At 41.5% G+C, this 6,180-nt stretch overlaps 1 long non-coding RNA gene across 1 annotated transcript; it reads right to left on the bottom strand.

Annotated features, from left to right (window-relative positions):
• Positions 1 to 1,233: 1,233 nt before the first annotated feature.
• On the bottom strand, positions 1,234 to 4,889 carry LOC135552683 (uncharacterized). Its single transcript, XR_010457490.1, has 2 exons — positions 4,380 to 4,889; positions 1,234 to 4,254 (listed from the first exon to the last, which is right to left on the bottom strand). It is a non-coding gene; the product is annotated as an uncharacterized LOC135552683 (long non-coding RNA).
• Positions 4,890 to 6,180: the final 1,291 nt, after the last annotated feature.

Genomic DNA, 6,180 nt, shown 5'->3' with positions numbered 1-6,180 from the left:
CACCCAAAAGAAGCTGCCATTTATGGTTAAAAAAATTGACTGCAAAAAAGGCTGAGGCCACCATGGCATTTAGCTATCGCTGAACACTGTTCCATGTTGGCATGTGATCACATTGGAGAAGCATGTGGAGCTTCTTTCTCAGACTCCACTGCTGCTACCCACTTCAAAATGCACAGGACAAAGTGCGCAGAAATGATTAATGGTGTTCTAGCACCATACTTTCTGAAAAAGTTGGTCGCAGACGTGGGTGACCAGTGTTTCAGCCTCCTTCTCGATGAGTCCACGGATGTAAGTGTTTCTAAGTACCTGGAGGTTGTGATAAGGTACGTTAGTGACACCAAGCAGACAATTATATCAACATTTCTGGGGCTTGTTGAGTTGGAGGGAGGAGATGCCAAATCTACAGCCCCGTGCTGTTGTGGCTTTCCTGGAGAAGTGTTGTCTTAAAGAGTAACTCCTGGGGACAGGGACTGACAATGCCTCTGTTATGACGGGGATTAACAATGGGGGTCCATAAAGTGCTGAAGGAGGAGTATGGCCTCAAATATCTGGTTCTTATTCGCTATGTGTGCTGTTAGAATTGTGTAAATTCGAATCTGGTATCAGGATAAATATAACAATGAGTCACTGATTTTATACTATGTATTTTTTATTAGCTAAGTAACAAATGGCAAATGCAACTTTCGTATATACGGGCTCAATGTAATAGCACGCAGGGCAGAACAGAGAACTGACCAGATGTATGTATGTAAACAGTATTCTTTATACTGTGATAGACCGTTCCAACCCGTCTGTTAGCCTATCACAGTAGAGACTGGGCGTGGTTTAAACTTGCTCAGCCTATTGCAGGCGCTCAGGCGGGTCCCCGCCTCTTGGCGCTTCTGTTGATAGATGTTGCTGTGAAGAACATCCATGCTCTCATGCTCCATACCGTTATCTCGCACCTGGCTCCTGTTATCTAACAAAAGACCGCTTGTTCTCGCAACCCCACGCTCTGAATGTGCCCCCCCCCCCCCAACTCATTGCGTCTTCTGTATTTTTCCATCTCAGTTAAACCTCGTGATGACCACCCCTCCCTATCACAACTTTGTAAGATACAGCAAGTCACACCATGTGCTCAATATTGTTACATACAAACACAAGGACAAAGCATCTGCTGGGCTGTTATCTACAGTTTTGCAACATGCAGGTCACACCATGTTACTCAGTTCTTGTCACACAGAAACAGTCAAGTAGCAAGCAGTTGTTTAATCTCATAATGATGCTCCAGTGCACAAATGCAGACACCTCACACAACCAACATCAGATAATATTTAATCATATATATCTAAATGGCTATAATGTAAAATACAGGATCCAACAATCCCCCTTTTGACACCCGCTAGGGTGTCACTCATTATCCTTTATTTCAGCGGTCCCAACATAGTAATATGTAAATAACATTTCATGAAAATAACAAAACATTTATTATTAATAAAACAATTATTATTATTTGTATTTATTTTTTACAGAAAAACAGAAAAGAAAAATCAACCAAGAAAAAAGAAAAATCAAGTGTTATATGCTTTTGTCTCCCCCTTTTGACAAAAAACAGGATAAGACTTTATTGTTTATTGACATGTAAGATGTAGGATAAAACTTTGGTCATGGAAAACAGAGCAAAGCATTATTATAAACCATCTGGTCCTCTCAGCTACTCCTATCCTGCACCAGGTGGGCACCATGCCACCCAGGGACTCTAAACCTTCACAACAGGGAGAACAAACATACTGGAAAGAAAACCCATCAGAAAACAAATGTAAAACAAGGAACTGTGGTGGTGTAATATTTATTCTACTACCTCACCCACAGCATACCATGGGTCATCCTCAGTCAGTCCCATCCTCCCCTGAAAGCTTGATTCAGTATCAGCATCTCCAACTGGAGCATCAAGCAAAGGCATCATGCCTGAAGCCACCACATCTGTAACAGACTTCTTAAAACAAGGTATGATGGAAGCAGCACAACACATAAGGAATAACAAAAATACAAGAATTAGGGTCAGAAATCCAGTAACCACCATACCAGTGTACTTACCAAACCAGGCTCCCAACCAAGAGAACAGTCCAGACTCCTCCACCCCCGCCAGGGTCCTCATCTCAGCAGATAGTGCACCAAGCCCACTAAGGGCCTTAGATATACTACCATCTGGACTGGTGTTATTAGGAATAAATGTGTAACATTGTTCACCGAACATCTTACAAACACCCCCCTGACTGGCAAGAAGCATATCCAAAGCAAGTCTATTCTGTCTGGCAACCCTAGATGTGGCCTCCAGCTGTTCAGACATACCAGTGAGTGCATCACGGGAGTAATTCACAAAACGCTGTTGATTATAGTAGATATAATTAATCCATGCAGTCTGTCTTGCATCCACTACGGCTGGACCTATAATAGGTAGTAAGTGCCAGAGTCCATCATTCCTACCCAAGGCCTGAAACTCATGAGGAACCCCCACTGGCACTCCCAACAGGTTAGTGTGTATGTCAACTACATCCTCTGTCCATGGAGCACTACGTCTATGTCTCCCATGGGATGGAATATTTTCAGGTCCCCTGGATACAGAACCCAACAGCTGTTCAGCAGTAACATCAACAATGGTCAGTGGAATTATCAAACTGGTCAGAGCACACGTACCTTGCCAGTATCCTCTAAGAACGGGTCTCAGCACTCTTTTGGGTCCACAGATCCACCACACATCAGCCAGACCACTAGTTTGGTGGAATTAATGGCTATGTTACTACTGCAATCAGCTTCAGGCAATCTCCCATAATCAATGCCATTACCTGTACCCGTGATGCAACTGTAATTGCCCCCATATGCCTTAACACACCAAGGGGCCCGATGAGGAGGTACTATAGGAAACACAAGGCTCAAAGAGGAACAGAGAGTTGAATTGGGCTGAACCTGGTAAAAACCTCTCAGAATACACAACCACCCCTCTCCTTCTCCTATAGCAAATGGGTGTGTAGCCAGAACAGGTCTAGCATGACCAATGTTTCATGTAACTCATGCAGTCCTTTCTTTTCAGGGTCTTAGCTGTATACCTCATATAAGACAGCCACAAATTGTCCCTACCATCAAAACCAGTCTCAGTGCCAAATTGATCAATAGCTGAATAGTCTCTAACATTAATTACCTGAATGGGATTTTTAACACAGTGGTGGCAGGTTCGGGTCAGGGGTGTTAGAGGAGTGTGTCTGGCTCTGGTTCGTCTTGGACCTCTGGTTTTGGCAGCACCTTAATAGAAAACACACCCATCGTGTCTGTCCCGGTCCTTTGTAGTCCGAGGGTGTAAGTGCCTGCATCAGAGAGCTTAATAGTTTTGATGGTTAGTAGGATTTCATCACCTTTACAGAGTTCAACAGTGCTCCCAGGTTTTCCCCATATCATGGAAAACCTATCCACCTTTGTGGGATCCCCTATGCTATAAGGATACCCTCTTCTCCAATCCCAGAACTGTTACAAATTGGTTATCATGTAATCCCCATACGGACACCCTCGCAATTTAATTTAATTTATAATTTTCGTCCACTTGTTCTGTAGACATGCATTCAGCACTCCACGGGTCAGAACCTGGAATCGCTGGTACCTCACCATCTATTGCCATCGATTTCTCCAGAGTCATGGAAATAAGGCCTCATACACAGGGAATTAGACAACAGCCCCATAAAACTAAACAGTCACACAGGTGAATGTAGCCCATATAACAGTGATCATAATATCTTTTCCCATTTTCCGAACATACTTATCAAACCAATTAGTCAGAGAATTATCCACCCCAGAGTTTTCTGCCAAACCGTGAGCCAGGGTGGCCAAACCAGCTGAGGCTTCGGGCACTGATTCGTCCGGAGCTGTGTTATTTGGGATGTAAGCACAAACATGGTCCCGATAATCACGCATACTTCTCCCTTTTCAGCCAATAACATATCTAATGCAATTCTATTCTGCCAAGCCATCAGGCTGGTTGCTTCAGTCTGTTCTGCAAAATCTTTAATAGCATCTCTGGTATAATTGTTAAAGCGCTGTTGATTATAATAAATATAATTAATCTAAACCATGGGTCAAATTACCACTCTCCGCATACTCAGGAGGATGTGCTGTATCAGGAATATGTCACCCACGATAAGACAGCTCAGACGAACAGCTTCCATGTGAAGCCCCACCCTCTCCCCGAGAACACATCACTAGCAAGAGCCAGACACACCTTCACTTCTATGAACAAAAACAGGGGTGACAGGACAGGTAGGATTACTTCGAGAGATGGCCACCGGAATTCTGTTAATTCCAGTTCTCCTCTCGAACACTGTTTATTGTTTGACAGTGTCAGTGTGTCTTACCCTCCCGCCATGCGATATGAATCCGGGTAGCTCTTTCAGCTAGCTGTCACCAGGAGTCCTTGGTATGGTCCCCCCAACAAGCCTCTGGGACTGGATTGAGTGACTTCACCTGTAGTTCACCTGTAATGCATAAAATCCTGGACATACAGGCTTGGTTAACAAACAGTTTCTCATATGTTTTATCTGATTATATCTTTAGTTTCTTATCCAATAGGCTCCATCCTATCCTAGACCACAATTTACCCATCCCCCTTTTGATACCTGGCTCTGCCCAGGTAACAACCTTACCTACTCTAAATAATGACTTAGGTAAGATAAGTATATTATCCTTCTGTTCTGACATTATCATGTAGGAGCGCCCCTTTCATTCTCCACATATCCAATTCTCCCTTTTGTCTCCACTCAGTAACTTATATTTGCTCGTCCTGGCGCCCCTTCTAAAACTTCTCCTCTCTGCTCTCCAACCTTCAAGGTCTCTGCAGTGCGGGGGAGGGCTCTTCTGTCTGCCTTTTCCCCCCTATCTGTCTGTAGCTCTTTTTCTCATGTTTCCAAATTTGAACTACATGTCTCACTGTTTGATTATCTAAAATCATTGATTTTAGAAAAAACAAAAGCTAACCATATTGAAATCCTTCCTACACTTTACAAGCTCTTTCTTTCAGGGATCCTCAGTATCCTATCTGACAATAACATGAATTTAATATATGTTGCATAGTGTGGAATACCTTATCTACAGTAATTTATCACCCCTATTTATTCTCAATGATAAATATAACTATTTTCTGTTGTAATATCAAATCCATAATAGCCAATTCAAAAACTTCACAGCTAATATTGTAAATCAGCTTCAGTGATTCAAACAATAATTCTAAATCCCAAACTAACACTCCATTATAACTAATTTACCTTAAAATTAGTAACCAAACTGACCACAATTCATTATACAAATGGCTCTCCCCCGGGGCTGATCAGACCCCAAAAGATAGCTACGATAAGGTCAAAAGGTCATACCACCCTTTTATAGTCATGTAGTTATTACCATTTTAGACATATTAAAGAACCCTTTATCCTTAAAATAAAAATATCACTTGTGTAACTAAAACTCATAAAATAAAAACTCATAAGGTTCCATATGTGAGCGTGCTTCTTTAAAATACCTTTGCACTAAAACAAATAGTTACAACAATTGTTTTATGTGTATATATTTGCAAACATTAATGGATAATCAAGACTTCCAGATCTTTTTCAATTTGGTCGTTTATGGCCGCTCTCTCCCCCACTCTCCCCAAGATTATAATCCCAGGAGGCTTCTAAAAGTGAGACACAACACGCCTAACTAGCATTCACTATGCTACTTCGATTCAGAAACTCAATAAGTGAACTATAACTAAACCTAATGATAATTCCCCTTTGACTCAAATCATTAATCATAAGTTTTAAACATTGTCTACGTATATGTTTACTTAAATGAACATGCTACCCTTAGATACAATTAACCCGATAAAATTCTTATCCAATGTATTACTTTTTCCCTCTGCCGCAAATATCCTACATTTCTCAGTGTAAGAAATCTGTAATTTAATCCCAGATTTTTAATAAAAATGCATTCGCATTCTCCCATGGCTCCTTTAATTTACTTATTTTAGATAACTTCCATCCGTCCCGGAATGAAGAATCCTACTTAAACACGCCAGAATACAATGTTTACCTAAATTAAATCAAACCCCAAAATTGACCATCACGTTTACATCTGCTAGTTCCTCAAGGAAAAAAACTTGCCCCTGTTACAGATGTCTGCGTA

This window comes from Oncorhynchus masou, chromosome 13 (assembly GCF_036934945.1).
Source record: "Oncorhynchus masou masou isolate Uvic2021 chromosome 13, UVic_Omas_1.1, whole genome shotgun sequence".
Taxonomy (NCBI): Eukaryota; Metazoa; Chordata; class Actinopteri; order Salmoniformes; family Salmonidae; genus Oncorhynchus; species Oncorhynchus masou.
The sequence above is the reverse complement of the archived record's forward strand: the minus strand, read 5'-3'. Positions and strand labels throughout refer to the sequence as shown.